The sequence below is a fragment of the Taudactylus pleione genome, unplaced genomic scaffold (assembly GCF_031769625.1).
Source record: "Taudactylus pleione unplaced genomic scaffold, aTauple2 ptg000095l, whole genome shotgun sequence".
Classification (NCBI taxonomy): domain Eukaryota; kingdom Metazoa; phylum Chordata; class Amphibia; order Anura; family Myobatrachidae; genus Taudactylus; species Taudactylus pleione.
The window spans coordinates 36,454,411-36,474,230 of NW_028284497.1; the positions used below are offsets into that span (position 1 = coordinate 36,454,411).

Here is a 19,820-nt window from a genome sequence, read left to right on the forward strand (position 1 = left end):
TGTCAAAGTCAACAATCAAGAGAAGACTTCACAAGAGTGAATATAGAGGGTTCACCACAAGATGTAAACCATTGGTGAGCCACAAAAACAGGAAGACCAGATTAGAGTTTGCCAAACAACATCTTAAAAAGCATTTACAGTTCTGGAACAACATCCTATGGACAGATGAGACAAAGATCAACTTGTACCAGAGTGATGGGAAGAGAAGAGAAGGAAAGGAACTGCTCATGATCCAAAACATACCACCTCATCAGTGAAGCATGGTGGTGGTAATGCCATGGCATGGGCATGTATGGCTGCCAATGGAACTGGTTCCCTTGTATTTATTGATGATGTGACTGCTGACAAAAGCAGCAGAATTAATTCTGAAGTGTTTCGGGCAATATTATATGCTCATATTCAGTCAAATGCTTCAGAACTCATTGGACGGCGCTTCACAGTGCAGATGGACAATGACCCGAAGCATACTGCAAAAGCTACCAAAGAGTTTTTTAAGGCTAAAAAGTGGAATGTTATGCAATGGCCAAGTCAATCCCCTGACCTGAATCCGATTGAGCATGCATTTCACTTGATGAAAACAAAACTGAAGGGAAAATGCCCCAAGATCAAGCAGGAACTGAAGACATTTGCAGTAGAGGCCTGGCAGAGCATCACCAGGGATGAAACCCAGCGTCTGGTGATGTCTATACGTTCCAGACTTCATGCTGTAATTGCCTGCAAAGGTTTTGCAACAAAGTATTAAAAAGTGAAAGTTAGATTTAGGATTGTTTAGTTTGTCCCATTACTTTTGGCCCCATAAAAAGTGGGAGGCACATATAGAAACCGTTGTAATTCCTACACCATTCACCTGATTTGGATGTAATTACCGTCAAATTAAATCTGAAAGTCTGCAGTTAAAGCACATCTTGTTTGTTTCATTTCAAAGCCATTGTGGTGGCGAATAGAGGCCAAAATATGAAAATTCTGTCAATGTCCCCATATTTATGGACCGGACTGTATATATATATATATATATATATATATATATATATACAGTATATATACCAGAAACCCCATTTAAAAGTCCTGCATTTGCCCCCGATATAATGCTAGAGATGAAAAACAAGCACAAAAGACTCAAAATATACATTACCATTTAGGAGGAGAAAAAAGAACATGCACATGCACATGCACAAAATAATGCAAATAGAAATTAAGAAAACACTCCTCTTCTTAAAATAGGATGTGTGACAGTTATAAGTGAACTCTGTCAAGCAAAAAAATGGAGCTGCTGGATTGGGCTGTTCAGGAGCAAAGGTTATTCTTGAAGAAATATTCTTGAGCCAATATTGACAATAATGGAGGGTAAATCATCATATTCTAAAGCATTCTTAAAAAATCTGATGAATTATAACACACATAACACAAGATAATGTCCCGTACTGGCGCAGATAGAGTTTTCCAAAAGAGGAAAGTACTTTCCTTTTAAATTAAAGTTGTTTCCAGATTTTGAATGTATTAATTCCAATAGTTGCTGTATATTCTCTTTGGCTGAATATAATCACTCCAAATCCCAGTATTGTTGTGCTCAAAGAGAAAGAGACAAAACCAAAATAGTGCAATATTGCCAGAAAAAAAAAACACAAAATGTATTCAGTACATTATACTCACATAGAAAAAAATAATTGAAAGCATATCACCACAAAGTCACACGTGGTAAGTTGGGGTCCAGGTCATCCTACCAGCCATATATATTACCCAGATGATATAGGAACCTAGGGACCAAGGACTGGAGACAGGATACCACCAACAGAAAGTCATCCACCAATGCTTAACGCATTTCAGATGTTGTCCTTCATCTGAAGCATGGTGATAGCTTGAATAGGGACCCTTTTTATACCCCTGTGTTGTAATAATCCTCCCATAGACAGGGCTTTCCGTTTCCTGCTGTTTTCCCTTACTGGAAGTGTAGTGGAACTCTCCGCGACCGGAAGTGATGCAGACCCAGATGTACCAGAAGTGACTCTGTTTCCTCCATGCTCACGGAAAATCTTAAAAAAATATCCTGTTATTGGGAAAGTATTACCTGAAAAACCATCTTTTATTTATAGAAAAGCCTCATCAATTAAAGATAAACTAGTAAGGCGTTCTATTGAACCTTCTAAAAGGACTAGTATTAGAAGCTAGGGTTTTCATAGATGCGGACTCTGTACCATGTGCAGAAAGGTCAAAGGTGCAAACAAAATCAAAGATTTTGAAGTTAATGGTATCAAGTATGATATTAAGGACTTCATAACCTGCAACTCAAAAAATGTGATTTATGGTGTAAGAGGTAAATGTGGTTTCGTTTATATTGGAAAAACCAGTAGAAACTTGAAGACCCGACTTGCTGAGCATGTATACAATATAAAAAAAGTCTGGAAACACACACAGTTTCGGCACATTTTAAAAACAACCATAATTCTGATATGAGTTGTTTAAATGCTTTTTGGGGTATTGAAATGGTCCACCCATCCTGGCGTAGTAAACATTTAGAGGTTAGACTAGCACAAACAGAGATGTGGTGGATTCATAAATTAAAAATCTTGACACCTAATGGTCTAAATGGTGAGTTCAAAATTAAATAGTTTTCATAAAAGATTTTTAATAATATATATTAGAAGGTAATCGATTGCACTTTAATCCCTCTGGTACTGAAAAATCTGTTTCAAAATCTGTTTTAATTTGCCTTTTTCTCTGGTTATTTATATTTAACTATATTCTCTGCTATTCTTTAATATCTTTTAATTATTTGTTCTATGCATTTTATTGTTTTAATGCTTATTGCTTATTTTTATCTTTTGTATATCTGATCGGGACCCGGACCCCCCAATATGTTTAATATTAAATATGATTGTTTGATAAGCTGCTATGGACCACATCTGCTGCTAGAGAATGGACAATCTTGAACATTTTAGTAATTTAGTACAGATGGAATGTTTGTTGTATTCCTGTTATGGCTCTGGACATTGCGGCTTGAATGACCTTTACCTTTCCAGTCTGAGCGGCCGGGTCTGCATCATTTCCGGTCGCGGAGAGTTCTGTGACACTTCAGGTAGGGGAAAACAGTGGGAAACAGAAAGCCCTGTCTATGGGAGGATGATTACAACACAGTGGTATAAAAAGGGTCCCTATCACCATGCTTCTAATGAAGGACAATGTCCAAAACGTGTTAAGCATTGGTGGATGACTTTCTTTTGGTGGTATCCTGTCTCCAGTCCTTGGTCCCTAGGTTCCTATATCATCTGGGTAATATATATGGACGGGAGGATGACCTGGACCCCAACTTACCACGTGTGACTTTGTGGTGATATGCTTTCAATAATTTTTTCTATGTGAGTGTAATGTACTGAATAAATTTTGTGGTTTTTTTTCTGGCAATATTGCACTATTTTGGTTTTGTCTCTTCCTCTTTGAGCACAACAATACCTGGATTTGGAGTGATTATATTCAGCCAAAGAGAATATACAGCAACTATTGGAATTAATACATTCAAACTCTGGAAACAACTTTAATTTAAAAGAAAAGTACTTTCCTCTTTTGGAAGACTCTATCTGCACCAGTATGGGACATTATCTTGTGTTATATTTATTGTGTTTGGAGTTGAAGCCTCCATTTTTTTGTCTTGTAGGCAGCATTATAGAGTGTGGAGCACAAGGGGAGATTTTCTGTTAACTTTTATCTTGAAATATAGTACACATTTTAGCATAATATCATTTAGTATAACACATAGGAGTATTTAGTATAACACATAGGAGTGTTATACTAATTGTTCAAAAGGCTTTATTGCCACATTTAGAATACAAGGACAAATCTACCATACTTCCACAACCTGAAAGAGGCCCTAAATACTTGCAAATATATTTCATGGGTGAAAAGATAGATGAGGTAAATAAACACAATAAAGGTAAACCATACTTCAAAAAAGATATTGTATGAAACGGTGCAGATTTTATCTGTCTCCTGCCTCAATATGCTCCACTAACTACCCCTCTGGTACCTTCATGTTCAATTATTGGTGTGTTTTACAAGCTGTCCTTTGTGGTATGACTATTCAACAAAGGGCCCATCTTAAAATATAATATCTTCAAAGACAAATGGATTTGGAATGTCAATTCTTGGTCCTGATTACTTAAAATCAGCAAAAACCCTCCAGAGTGTCAGTACCAACAGTCATGGATATGTCTGGCCTGCCTCCAATACTCAGCAGGTCACTGATTGCTGGCCTTCCCAATTAGAATGCTTAACATAACCCAGATGGACTCAAGCTAGAGATGACATAACACCTCTGGTGTTATCACTAACCTCCAGCACTGATGAGTCATGCAGGGAACCACCTATCAGTCAGCCACTATAAGAACCTACTCTGTGCACTCCTTCAGTGCCTGAGTATCTATTGTGTTCTACATAGGTGCTTCTGCTCCATAACTATACTCCATAACAATATAGTTTTCTGCCAGTGTTGTTTAAACTCTGGTGTTTGGGTTCTTCGGCAGCAGCACATCTATACTCACATTTCCATATGCAGTGAGTCCTCATACCAGTTAATTATATTACTCTGTTGCTTTCAGGGTAGAAACCAAGTACAATGGGCCACGACCTGGGCCCTCCCTGAGTATAGTCCATATATTCTTGCAAGGATACCTGGTGTAGTCTGAAGGGGGTCTTAGACTCCATGCCAGGGTATTAGGTTTCACCAATTCCACCTGTTTGTATTTATCATCAGTGTGGGTGTTTGTGTCTGTGTGTTTGATACACTTGCTGTCTGTTTTTGGTTCAAGGGCTATTGCAATATATTCTATGTATCTCATTGCATGCTATGCATTCTTCCCACAATGCTGACACATCTGTGCTTTTCATTGCATGTTACATGCTGTTCCCACAGTGCTAACACATCTGTGCCACCTCATTGAATGCTATGTACTGTTCTTACAGTGCCAGCACATTAGTGTGTCTCGTTACATGCTGCACGCTGCCCAAACACTGCCAACCCCTCCATATACCCTATTGTGTTAAAATCATTGTTCAGACAGTACAATCACTGCTATTTACCTTGTTGTATGCTTTGTGCTGTATAAACTATGCCAACAAATTCATTTTTCTTGTCACACACTATGCACTGCTCAACCAGTACTAAGACCTCAGTGTACCTTATTGCACACTACATGCTGTACAAACACTGCCAATGCATCTGTATACCTTGTGGCACACTACCAAAATCCGACACTTTGTGTACTCAGCTGTATCTTTGGCATTTACGCCTACTGTGTTAAAACCTCAGGGTATTCCGTGGCTACCACCGCTTGGAGTATTGCAGCTACAGTATACCTCTTTAAGTGTGTTCCTCCATAGAAACAAAATCCCAAGGCTTCACACAGAGCTTTCAAATCATTGTCTTGCATTCAATCTGCCCTTACCAAATACTGCCATATGTTTTATACAGCCAGCAATAAAGCAGGTAGACTGCTTGCCCATTTATAAAGTGGTCAATGTGCTCACAATACAACTAAGTATATTCTAGATACCTTTAACAGGAAAGCTATGAACCCACATGATATTTTGAATCTCATTGCTAACTGTTATGCTAATCTCTACAATTTACCATTTGATAATTTGATCCCTCAACACTGTAGTGCAGTCAATGCTTCATTTCTATCTGACCTAAATTTGTCATCTTTAAGTGTAGATAATTTAACTATACTAAATGTTCCATGGTCTCTTGAGGAACTTGAAAGAGTTATTAAACATCTTCCTAGTGGTAAGGAAAGAAATTGTACTGTCACTAAAAAAAGGTTTATAAAGTAAATCAGTATATAAAAACTTTAAAGCGCTCTAGAGAAGATGACTACAAATGATATAAAGCTCATCATTTGTGTAGACAAAATACCAATAAGGGAACATCCTATACATTATAATGCTCCACATTTGCCAAAATAACAGGACTATTTTTTGTGAGGAGAGTGAAAAATGTGGTATTGTCCCGCAAAAAAGACAAAAATCTTTAAAGTAGATCACAGAGATGCACAGATCATATGACCTTTTTAAAAAGTGCAGAAAAATGTATCATATTCTATGAGGGCTTGACGTAATGATAACCATCTTATGAAATGTAGGCAACTATTTCACCAATATATTGTGGTATATACAGTAGGTATTCCAAAATTGGACATTATTATACATTCTATTAACTCAGGCATCACTTAAGGCTGTGAATATATACATTTAAAAGATGCTATAGCTGTCATGGGTCATACAAGCAAGTTATCTCCTTTGATCAGCAGACCAATTGACTCTTATGTAGTCTGTCTTAATCAAAGATACCATTCCTATATATTCAGTCTAGGGGCAGCTGTGGTTAAATACATGAAGTGTTAAATCACAAAGTGTGCTAACATAACAGCAAATCAAACAGTTATCCTGCATGGGTATGGACAGATCATCTGATTATTTATTTTCATTCCTCAGGTATGTGTTTTCATCTCTCATCCTGTTTATTGCTTCTACATTCTGCATAGAACTTCATGCAATCATGTGTGGTTTTAAACGTATGTGATTTCATCTCTCAATCTGCTTACTGCATCTATACTCTGCATAGAATGTCATGCAATCATGTGTGGTTTTAAATGTATGTGATTCCATCTTTTGCATGTATTTGTTATTACCCTGTATAGGCTATATTGTTCAGTGAAGCATAATTATGGTAGATAACTGCCCTGGTTTTGCTTCAACTCAGAGCAAGTTATCTCTTTTGATCAGCAGACCAATTGACTCCTATGTAGCCTGTCTTAGTCAAGCATCCTATAGATCCAGTCTAGGGGCAGCTGTTCTGTTTGGCAGCTGTGGTTATACATGAAGTGTTAAATCACAAAGTGTGCTAACATAACAGTTAACCAAACAGTTGAACACTGAACAACATCTAAGGTAATTTCAGATTAAAAATACTGTGATTTTTTTATATTCTGTCCAAATTTTTTTTTCCTATAATACACCATGTACTACACATTTATTGTTATCAAAACACTTCATTGTATTTTCTCCTTAACTCTTCTGCATCTCACATCTCTATGATCATTGCAGCCCTACTGATTCACTCCTTTCCTTTAAAAACTATTGAGCTTTATTCTTTTCATCATACATTGACTATTACAACCTCATCGTGTCACCATAAAAAACTTTTACACACTCCCAACAACTATATTTACTTCTCTCTCCTTCTGCTTTTATTAGCTGGCACATATCACCAAATTCAGGCCTCACACACATACAGCTGATTTAGTATGGAATAAAAATCCTACAAACTTCATACACATCAAGTGTTTCCCATCACCCTCCAAATAACTAAAGGTGCATTATGGAATCCACTCTCTGCCACAACTCATCGCTATTTTCAACAATTGTCCACCTCTCGACAACAACTACTGTCACCAATTTCTACATTCACTTCTCCTAAAACTTCTGTTTCACATCTTAACCAAACTCTTTAAATAGCCCTTGATGAAGTGGCTCCAGCTACCCATCAAACTTCATGTAAACTGAGAAGACCGCCATGGCTTCCCAGAGTAACAAAACACCTTAAAAAACGCTCACGTAAAGTAGAATGTCAGTGGCGTATATCTCCAAATGACTTCCTCACATACTGTATAGTTGGAATCCAACCATCACTCATCCTAGCAGTCTGTCTCATGCTCATTGATTACCCCATCTGTGTCACTCCTGTCTGTCTGCCCCTCCCCTTTAGAATGTAAGCTCTCATGAGCATGGCCCTGTTCCCTCATGTGCTTTTCCTTCCTATATGTATATTGTTATCTACTCTATACTCCTTACGACAGCACCTAACCCTTGACTTTTGCCATTCTGCTACTGTTGCAGCTATGCTTATATACCATGTACTTGTCCTACAATGTCTTGTACTATGTTACTGTTTTCTTGTTCTATTCAACTGTTTATGATAGGCGCTGCAGAACCCTTGTGGCGCCATATAAATAAAAGGTAATAATAATAATAATAATAATAATAATAATAATAATAATAATAATAATAATACAAGGGAGACCAAAACATGTGCATGAAAACACACAAGATGCAGTGACATATGCAGAAAATTATGGAAAACTTGCACTTTTTATTACATATATTTGTAACCTTAAAAATTAACCAATTAAATAAAGTTTGTATAAGAACAGACATTTTTGACCAACAAGATATTTTGGCATGTGTACCCTGCCAAGTGAATTATATTAATGCATGTCTCAATAAAATATCAGATATTTGGCCAAGTATGGTGGTGGCTAAATACTGTTAAATGGCAAAAAAGAGGACTAATTCACGCACATATTTGATTTAGCTAGCCAAAAAGATTTATGCAAATGAAATTACATAGGTAAAGTAATTATAGCATATTAAGTTATGGCATATATATATATATATATATATATATATATAATTGCAATGATCGGTTCTCCCATTAATAAAGACACAGCTTACCTGGTGCCCTCCACGAGTTGGATATACAGATTAAATACTGTATACCCCTATGGGCTCAATGAACATCTCACTTTAACCTGTTTTCTCTAAATCCTTAGACATGTTACGTTTCATCTCCATAGGGTGTTGCTGTTATTTGCTATTGATATTGCCATTCTATTTGACATCAGCATATAATGCACTTTATAATATATGTCAAATGATGCTGTTTATTCCCTTGAGTTATTTTTGATATTTAAGTCGTCTATGATCATCGTCATTTACATAATTCTCTATCAGTAAATGTGTATTTTGTTATATATACCCGTGTATGCTGTTAAAAGATTCATTGGTGAAGGTATGTTTTCTATCACTATCGTAACGGACTCAGGCCAGCTGCGTTGCTTCCGCTGTGATGTGCGTGTCGCTTACATCAGTCCTGTTCCGGGTCCAGCCTGCACAGATGTGGTGTTTTTGGTTATCTATTTAAGGTAAGATTGGTTAGAACTAGGGGTGTGCACCGGCCACTTTTCGTGTTTTGTGTTTTGGTTTTGGATCTGGATCTTTGTTCGTGTTTTGGATCTGGATTGGTTTTGCCAAAACCACCCTTCCGTGTTTTGGGTTCTGGGTTTTGTGTTTTGGATCTGTATTTTTTTTTTAAAAAATCATAAAAACAGCTAAAATCACAGAATTTGTTTGTTTTTCTGCTCCTATGCTATTATTAACCTCAATAACCTTAATTTCCACTCATTTCCAGTCTATTCTGAACACCTCACACCTCACAATAGTGTTTTTATATCCAAAAGGTTGCACCGAGGTAGCTGGATGACTATGCTAAGAGATATGAGTGGGCGGCACAAACACGTGGTCCATCTAGGAGTGACACTGCAGTGGCATACAGGATGGCAGTTTGAAAAACTAGGCCCCAAACAGTACATAATTCAAAGAAAAAAAAGAGGTGCAAGATGGAATTGTCCTTGGGCCCTCCCACCCACTCTTATGTTGTATAAACAGGACATGCACACTTTAACAAACCAATCATTTCAGCGCCAGGGTCTGCCACACGACTGTGGCTGAAATGATTGGTTCGTTTGGGCCCCCACAAAACAAGCTGCCAATTAATCTGTCCCTGCACAAACTGGCTCTACGGAGGCAAGATGTCGTCCTCATCCTCCTCATCCACCGATTCCTCACCCTCTTCAGTGTTGTGTACATCCTCATCCTCACAGAGAATTAATTCGTCCCTGCTGGAATCCACAACCACAGGTCCCTCTGTACGTTCTGGAGGCTGGTCTTCCTGGAAGAGTTGATTATTCATTTTATGAACATCATCTTCTCCACATTTTGTGGAAGCAACCTCCTACGCCTTTCACTGACAAGGTTCCTGGCTGCACTAAACACTCTTTCGGAGTACACACTGGAGGGGGGGGCAACTCAGATAAAATAGAGCCAGTTTGTACAGGGACCTCCAATTGCTTCTTTTTCCTGCCAGTACAAGTACGGACTGTCTGACATGCCTGGGGGTAGGGGGGGTAAGGTGCGCTCTTCCTGCTAGTACTGGTGATGACTTGTGTGTGTTTGTGAGTGGTGTTAATTAGAATGTTTCTTCTGGTGGTGGTGATGTTTTTGGAGTGAGGAGGGTGTGATTGGGTATGGAGTGTAGTTTGGAGTAATGTGAAAAGGGGAATGGAATAGGATAAAAATGAGGCCAGCGAGACACAGTAATGTTGGGCAAAATCTTTTATTGAGTAGTCACAATGCTGCTCTGTTAAGATCCCGGGCAGGTGGGTGGGGTTCAGTGATGAGTGGTGATGAGACTGGGGAGGTAGGTGGACCCTTTTAGGGGGCTCCTTCCCATGCGGTTCAGTGACCTTGCACGTCACCCCTGCTGGACCTATGGTCGACAGTCTAGGAAGTCTCGGGGGGTGGGGGGATTTGCAGAGTGGGTTGGAACACCTGTGCGGCGTCCCGTGTGTTGGTGTGAGTCTTGGCAGTAGTTACCTACCGGTAGGTTTTTTGTTGTGGTGATGTAGGTCGACATTGCGGCCGTTGCAGATTGGTTGGAAGCTGCAGGTTTGTTGGTGAACTGGATCAGCGTGTTGCTGGTGTGCTGCAAGTGCACGGCTGTTCTGATTGGTCTGCGGAGGTCAGCGACCGTAGTATGCAGCTGAAATTGGCTCTTGGTCGTGCCGCTGGTGGTGCAGAGCCAGAGGTGTGGATGGGTGAGCTGCTGGGAGGCTGGGTTGCAGTGTGTGTGCTGGGACCACCCTGGGGGGTGGTCTGCCCGGGATACTGATTCAAAAAAAGCCAGGGAGGAGGGGGGATGTGGAAAGTGTGACCGGGATGGAGCTGGTCACTGGCGATGTTGGCTGGGTGGACTTGCGGCCGGATGTGCAGGATGCTCTTATCACTGACGGTCCCTCGTGGAAATGGGGATCGACGGTGGCCTACTGTATACTGCTACTGTATTGATGCACGTGCAGCCACAGTGCACACAATACACAAACACAGAAAATATTTTTTTATTTTGTTTGGAGTGTATTTTGGGTTTACAGCACCCTTTAACGGTCAAGCCAGCCGGCCCTTTACTTATGACACAGCTGCACGCTTGGCGCTGCTCCTTTGTTGATGCACGTGCGGCTACTGCGCACACAATTCACAAACAGAAAATATTTTTTTATTTTGTTTGGAGTGTACTTTGGGGGTTACAGCACCCTTTAACGGTCAAGCCAGCCGGCCCATTATTTATGACACAGGCGCACGCTTGCACTACTTTGTTGATGCACCTGCGGCTACTGTGCAAATAATTCACAAACACAGAAAATATATATATTTTTTGTTTGGAGTGTACTTTGGGGGTTACAGCACCCTTTAACGGACAAGCCAGCCGTCCCTTTACTGATTAGACACAGGCACAAGCTTGGCACTGCTCCTTTGTTGATGCACGTGCAGCCACAGTGCACGCAATTCATAAACACAGAAAAAATATTTTTATTTTTTGCACTTGGGGGGAGCACCCCTGATGGACAGAGCAACCCCTGGACAACACTACAGCACCCCTTTAGGACTGGGACACTGCACAGGACTTTGGAGTGGACACATTCCCTATGGACAACTGACTGCACAACACAGTCCAGCCAGCCCCTATGGACTATGAAGGAGTGGACACAGCCCCTATGGACAACAGCAGCACAGTGCAGCAAAGTACAGCACAACACTGCACTGCACTACACTACACTACACTACACAGCCCAGCCAGCCCAAACTCCCACCCTCCCTCTTCACTGTCCACAGCCGAGTGAGAAAATGGCGCCGACGCGGGTACCTTATATAGGATCCAAAACCCGCGATACCCGGAAGGCGGGATGATGACGTTTTGCCTCGATTTCAGAATCTGAGTCAGGCGGGAAAAGTAGAGCCTGACTCGGATAGGCCTCGGATCGTGGGGGCTTGGGGGAGTTCGGACTGCTTTGAGGACAGTATGATATGCAGTGACAGTAGACTTGTCAGAAATTCTTGCACATCCTTCAGTCCGGACCAGATGTCCAAACCGCCCCTTGACTTATGACACAGGTGCACGCTTGGCGCTGCTACTGTGTTGATGCACGTGCAGCCACAGTGCACACAAATTACAAACACAGAATTTTTTTTAAAATTTTGTTTGGAGTGTACTTTGGGGGTTACAGCACCCTTTAATGGTCAAGCCAGCCGGCCCTTTACTTATGACACAGGCGCACGCTTGGCACTACTTAGTTGATGCACGTGCGGCTACTGCGCACACAATTCACAAACACAGAAAATATTTTCTTATTTTGTTTGGAGTGTACTTTGGGGGTTACAGCACCCTTTAACGGACAAGCTAGCTGGCCCTTTACTTATGGGACACAGGCGCACGCTTGGCGCTGCTCCTTTGTTGATGCACGTGCAGCCACAGTGCACACAATTCACAAACACAGAAAATATATATTTTTTTTGTTTGGAGTGTACTTTGGGGGTTACAGCACCCTTGTCATGACCCTGTCTAGTTGTCACCTTTTTGCCTTGGGACTTCCCCATGGATCTGTGTGTGTAATTTGCCTGGAGGATTTGCTCTGATTATTGCACCTGGCCTCTCCTCTGTCTGTGAGCACTGCTAGCCATGATTGGAATCGCAGGTGTGGTTCTGATTCTCAGAGCTGCAGTGAAGAATACTCCCTCTGCATGTTGTGCCTTCCACCACTCAGAATGCTACTACCAGACCACCTGTCCGTATCCACCAATTGCTGCCAGACCCATGGTATATATATCCTCTCCTGATAGCATTCTGGGCCTGAACATCTCGTCTTCCCGTGGTGTATGGTTCATGCTGTTTCTGTGTTCTAGTATATCCCTGAAACCTGCTACAGCAATCCCTGGCGCTATCCAGAAAACCTGTTTCAGCTGTACCTGGCAATCCAGTAAATCTGCTGGCAGCAACCCCCGGTGCTTCCAGAAAACCTGTTACAGTAATACCTGGCATCCAGACGTCCTGTTACAGCAATACCTGGCCTGTGCTCTGCTGCTAGTCCTACTCCTGGTTGGTCCCTGGCACTCTGTAAACCTGCATCGTGTTACCCTGCCTTGCTTCCTGCTGTGGATCAACTCCTGCCCCTTTTACCTACCTACTCCCTCCCTGAACCTAAAATTCCCAAACCTACCCATTCCTTCCTGAAACCTGTTATTCCCAGTTATCTTATCCAGCCTGCTCCTGAGTTCCAACCTTGTCACAGCATTTCCAGATTACCCTGTTTAGCCCTCATCTCAACCTGACTTCCCTTAAGCCATTGTCACATTCCAGTCCAGAGTCAAGTTCCAAGCTCATCAGTTCTATCCACGTTGTTCCAGTCCAGAGTCAAGTTCTTAGTTCATCAGTTCAATTCAACAAGTCTTCTTGCCGGTCCCAGTCCGGTCCCTTCAGTTCCTGTCATTTATCATCAAAGTCAGTTTTCACTGCTACACAAGTCTTATAAATAGAGCTATCTACATTATCTGTGATTCCAGTCATGCCGGCCTCCGTTGAAACCCGATCACCACCTGAGACAGGTAACTCGCAGACACCAATTATGACAACACTTTAACGGACAAGCCAGCCGTCCCTTTACTAATGGGACACAGGCGCACACATGGCGCTGCTCCTTTGTTGATGCACGTGCAGCCACAGTGCACACAATTCACAAACACAGAATTTTTTTCTTTTTTTTTTTAACTTGGGGGGAGCACCCCTGATGGACAGAGCAACCCCTGGACAACACTACAGCACCCCTTTAGGACTGGGACACTGCACAGGACTTTGGAGTGGACATAGCCCCTATGGACAACTGACTGCACAACACAGTCCAGCCAGCCCCTATGGACTTTGAAGGAGTGGACACAGCCCCTATGGACAACAGCAGCACAGCGCAGTACAGCACAACTCTACACTACACTACACTACACTACACAGTCCAGCCAGCCCTAACTCCCACCCTCCCTCTTCACTGTCCACAGCCGAGTGAGAAAATGGCACCAACGCGGGTACCTTATATAGGATCCAAAACCCGCGAGACCCGGAAGGTGTTATGATGACATTTTGCCTCGATTTCAGATCCGAGTCAGGCGGGAAAAGTCGAGCCTGACTCGGATCGGCCTCGGATCGGGGGGGTTCGGCCTGCTTTGAGGACAGTATCAAATGCAGTAACAGTAGATTTGTCAGAAATTGTTGGCACGTCCTTCAGTCCGGACCAGATGTCCAAACCGGCCCTTGACTTATGACACAGGCGCACGCTTGGCGCTGCTACTGTGTTGATGCACGTGCGGCTACTGCGCACACAATTCACAAACACAGAAAATATTTTTTTATTTTGTTTGGAGTGTACTTTGGGGGTTGCAGCACCCTTTAACGGACAAGCCAGCCGTCCCTTTACTAATGGGACACAGGCGCACGCTTGGCGCTGCTCCTTTGTTGATGCACGTGCAGCCACAGTGCACACAATTCACAAACACAGAAAAAATATTTTTTTATTTTGTTTGGAGTGTGCACACAATTCACAAACACAGAAAAAATATATATTTTTTTGCACTTGGGGGGAGCATCCCTGATGGACAGAGCAACCCCTGGACAACCTACAGCACCCCTTTAGGACTGGGAGACTGCACAGGACTTTGGAGTGGACACAGCCCCTATGGACAACTGATTGCACAACACATTCCAGCCAGCCCCTATGGACTTTGAAGGAGTGGACACAGCCCCTATGGACAACAGCAGCACAGCACAGCACAACACTACACTGCACTACACTACACTACACTACACAGCCCAGCCAGCCCTAACTCCCACACTCCCTCTTCACTGTCCACAGCCGAGTGAGAAAATGGCGCCAACGTGGGTACCTTATATAGGATCCAAAACCCGCGAGACCCGGAAGGTGGGATGATGACGTTGTGCCTCGATTTCAGATCCGAGTCAGGCGGGAAAAGTCGAGCCTGACTCGGATCGGCCTTGGATCGGGGGGGCTCGGGGGGGGGTCAGCTTTCAGAAATCCGAATCCGCTCACCCTAATGATTAGTAAGGCTTTCTTGTAAATGAAACAAAACAGGATATTTGATTTAGGTTTATACTGTAGATATGTAGTACAGATCAATGGGGATGTACATACAGTATGAATCATTTGTGATTTGCACACAAAATTGGGTATCTTTTGTTACATCCCCTATACAATTAGGAGGTATTGGGATGACTGTGGTCACCACAATATTTGCGGTATAAATATCTATACTGTTCAGTTGAACTGAGTTTCTGTTTTACTGGATTGCATTGGTTTGTTTTATTCTTTTTTAGACTTGCCTTTGTGTATTAAATTTGATGTATGCCATCATATAAGAACTATTATAGGCTATATAACAAACTTTTGAGATAATGAGTTGGAAGACTATTTAACCTTTATGGTAACCTTTAGTGGTTACCCATAGCAATAGATTGTGCACTCAATTTTGGTTGATTTAAAATATAAAGGAAGACTGTGTGCTAGTGGCTATATTACAGATACCATAACATGTGATAAATGTATTAAATACAACATATTTATGGACACCAGAAGAATGTTACAATAGAACCTTTATTATTAGAGACATTAGTGTAATTATTCGGTCATTAACGTTCTAAATATTTTCACATTCGATGCCCCTTAGGTAAACAGAAGAGGTGAATTGACACACTCACCCTGTCAAAATTATGGTATTATCTCACATTCCAATTTGATTAGCTTCTAATGTCGCTATCTTTAAATGGAAGAGCAGCACCCTGTTCATCACACATAGATGTATGACATACATAATTGTTGAGAGTGAGCATAATATGTTCTAAGTGGGTATAATTTTTAATTGTGTATTGCTTATAATTTTTTGGTATTAATGCGAAAAGGGGAAATTACTAGATACTTTTTTAAAAGGACCAAATAAAGGTAAAATTTTTACGTAATTGACATAAATCATAATAAGAGTGCCCCAACAAAGAGTCTCTCTTTTTCTCTTGGAGTTTTTATGATAGAAAGGTATCAGAATACACAGTGCATTGCAGCTTTCTGTATGGGACAGTGTAGCCGCAGACCAGCCAAAGTGCTTATGCTGACCCCTGTACACAGTCAAAATCGCCTACAATGGGCATTTGAGTGTCAGAATTGGACCATGGAGAAATGGAAGAAGGTGACCTGGTCTGACGAATCATGTTTTCTTTTACATAAAATGGATGGCTGGGTGCATTTATAGAAGGGGGAAAGATGGCACCAGGATGCACTGTGGGAAGAAGGCAAGCAGGTGAAGGCAGTAAACATGCCTTGATGAGTTGGACATGGTTTGGTGACATGACGGGGACATAGGCAATATTAGGCAGGTGGTTTTAATGTTATGGCTGATCGCTATGGGTGTTTATATATATATATATATATATATATATAGATATATATATACTACAAAAAATGGCCGGCACTCCACAAAAAGCTGATACTTGCCCGGGTGCCCTCCAATGGAAAAACTGCCAAACATGTATGGAGATAACGGCGGCACTCACAGGACTTGTGTAAAGAAGACTCACGACTCAGGAAGGTCAAAGTTCAATGTTTCAGTCTGGTGACTTTTATCAAGAACTACAGACAGAAGATACAGTGCATACCTTTATACCCAGTGACATCCCATAGTGACAATGTACACCACTCACCATGCCGCTGATGACGTCATCAACACGGGACAGGGCGCTTGCGCAATGATGCAACCGCGCGCAACGTGATTACCATCGTAAGTAACCAGGGCAACTAAATGTAAATACACAGACCTGGCTCTGCAACGAAAGCATGCTGCAATCCCCGCCGCTTGTCAGCGCGCACTGGGGAGCGAGCATGCTGTCGCTGTGACAAGGCAGACACATAGAAATACTGTGTAATGAGTCCCGGTGAAGTGGCAAAGCGAACAGTGGCATACAAATTAAAAACAAATATACATACAGAAACAACATTCTGATACATGTGGGTTTTAGCAACACAATTTCGATGTAATAAAATATCATATTATTGATTTTGCTACATGAGAAAGTGTATACAATGTAACATTCGTGATAAACACAGGTAAGTGACATATATCTCTGGTAATGTTGACAATCAGAACCAACAGGTCAAAAATGTTATCAAGCTCATACACGAGTGTGAGGCCAAGTGATACATCTGTAAAAATATATATATATATATATAAATAATCAATGTGTGGACTCATGAGGATAAAATGACCTCCACATGACCAAAACTGAACATGTGAAACCTTTAGGCTTATAATGGTTCTGACCCTGCCAAGAAGAAAATAATGAGACATATAAAGCTGGTATGGAACAAATGGCAAGTCATTAGGAACTGGCAGGTCCGCCATGTAATATAGCCTGGTGGATCCAGAAAGGAACTCTGCAGTACACATTACACATGATGAAAATACTGCACAACTGGATGAATCTGATAAGAGTCCATCCACTGTGTGAATACAAGGAAAAGTGATGGTAAATGCAAACGGATGAACATCAGATAAGGATCACTCCATGTTACAGCACCAGGTATTCCTGGATGGTCTCCCATTCAAGTACTAGCCTGGCCTACACTGCTTAGCTTCAAAGATCAGATGGTATAAGGCGTATCCAGTGTAGTATGGCTGTAGCAGAAGAATAATGGATCCAAGTGTGATCATCCTGCATATGTCTAAGACCGAGACAACAACAAATCAACACACAGCAGATGGCTCCAAACAAATCAATACCACCTGGCATTAAGAAGAGAACAATCAACATGAAAAATGCAAACATATAAATTAAGCTGAGCAATAATGAAACCAGAGATGTGGGTAACAACTACCCTGTAAGTATAAGTGTGACTGCACTATGTGGCAGTAATGCGAGGAAGACCTCAGAAAAAACAGGAAAAGGAGAGTTGTTCATTGAGACCAAATGGTGATATGGTGTTCATTTTATGAATCCAAAATGTTTCAAGTTGTAACAGCTTTTTATCCCTATCACCTCCTCGTTTATTGATGGGGACATGATCGATTAGTTTATATACCAGGGTAGATAATGAATGTTGGAAGTTCTTAAAGTGACGAGCCACTGGCTGGTCTATTTCCTTTCCTTCTAATGCTTGGCGAATTGCTGTGCGATGTTGTGCCATTCTAATTCTGGCAGTGCAAGTCGTCTTCCCGATGTAAGCCAGTCCACAAGGACACTGTATCATGTACACCACACATTTGGTAGTGCACGTTAGTGTATGTCTGATGGGGAAGCGTTTCCCCGAGTGTGGGTGTACCACATCTGGGCCGGTTTCCATGAAACTGCATGTCGTGCAACCAGTGCACCGATAGCATCCTGGTTTTTTGGATAAGAAATGTTGTTCAGGGATGACGGGACCATAGTTGATATCATTGTGTACAAGCCAGTCTTTCAAATTTTTCCCTCGTTTGTAGCCCAGCATAATCCATAATCCTTGTAGCCCATAATCCTGGGCTACAAACGAGGGAAAAATTTGAAAGACTGGCTTGTACACAATGATATCAACTATGGTCCCATCATCCCTGAACAACATTTCTTATCCAAAAAACCAGGATGCTATCGGTGCACTGGTTGCACATGGAAACCGGCCCAGATGTGGTACACCCACACTCGGGGAAACGCTTCCCCATCAGACATACACTAACGTGCACTACCAAATGTGTGGTGTACATGATACGGTGTCCTTGTGGACTGTCTTACATCGGGAAGACGACTTGCACTGCCAGAATTAGAATGGCACAACATCGCACAGCAATTCGCCAAGCATTAGAAGGAAAGGAAATAGACCAGCCAGTGGCTCATCACTTTAAGAACTTCCGACATTCATTATCTACCCTGATATATAAACTAGTCGATCATGTCCCCATCAATAAACGAGGAGGTGATAGGGATAAAAAGCTGTTACAACTTGAAACATTTTGGATTCATAAAATGAACACCATATCACCATTTGGTCTCAATGAACAACTCTCCTTTTCCTGTTTTTTCTGAGGTCTTCCTCGCATTACTGCCACATAGTGCAGTCACACTTATACTTACAGGGTAGTTGTTACCCACATCTCTGGTTTCATTATTGCTCTGCTTAATTTATATGTTTGCATTTTTCATGTTGATTGTTCTCTTCTTAATGCCAGGTGGTATTGATTTGTTTGGAGCCATCTGCTGTGTGTTGATTTGTTGTTGTCTCGGTCTTAGACATATGCAGGATGATCACACTTGGATCCATTATTCTTCTGCTACAGCCATACTACACTGGATACGCCTTATACCATCTGATCTTTGAAGCTAAGCAGTGTAGACCAGGCTAGTACTTGAATGGGAGACCATCCAGGAATACCTGGTGCTGTAACATGGAGTGATCCTTATCTGATGTTCATCCGTTTGCATTTACCATCACTTTTCCTTGTATTCACACAGTGGATGGACTCTTATCAGATTCATCCAGTTGTGCAGTGTTTTCATCATGTGTAATGTGTACTGCAGAGTTCCTTTCTGGATCCACCAGGCTATATTACATGGCAGACGTGCCAGTTCCTAATGACTTGCCATTTGTTCCATACCAGCTTTATATGTTTCATTATTTTCTTCTTGGCAGGGTCAGAACCATTCAATTATAAGCCTAAAGGTTTCACATGTTCAGTTTTGGTCATGTGGAGGTCATTTTATCCTCATGAGTCCACACATTGATTATTTATATATATATATATATATATATATATATATATTTACAGATGTATCGCTTGGCCTCACACTCGTGTATGAGCTTGATAAC

At 41.4% G+C, this 19,820-nt stretch overlaps 2 pseudogenes; one reads left to right on the forward strand and one right to left on the reverse strand.

Moving 5' to 3' along the window:
- Positions 1 to 17,551: 17,551 nt before the first annotated feature.
- Positions 17,552 to 17,669, reverse strand: LOC148526734 (5S ribosomal RNA; annotated as a pseudogene).
- Positions 17,670 to 19,282: 1,613 nt separating this feature from the next.
- Positions 19,283 to 19,400, forward strand: LOC148526735 (5S ribosomal RNA; annotated as a pseudogene).
- Positions 19,401 to 19,820: the final 420 nt, after the last annotated feature.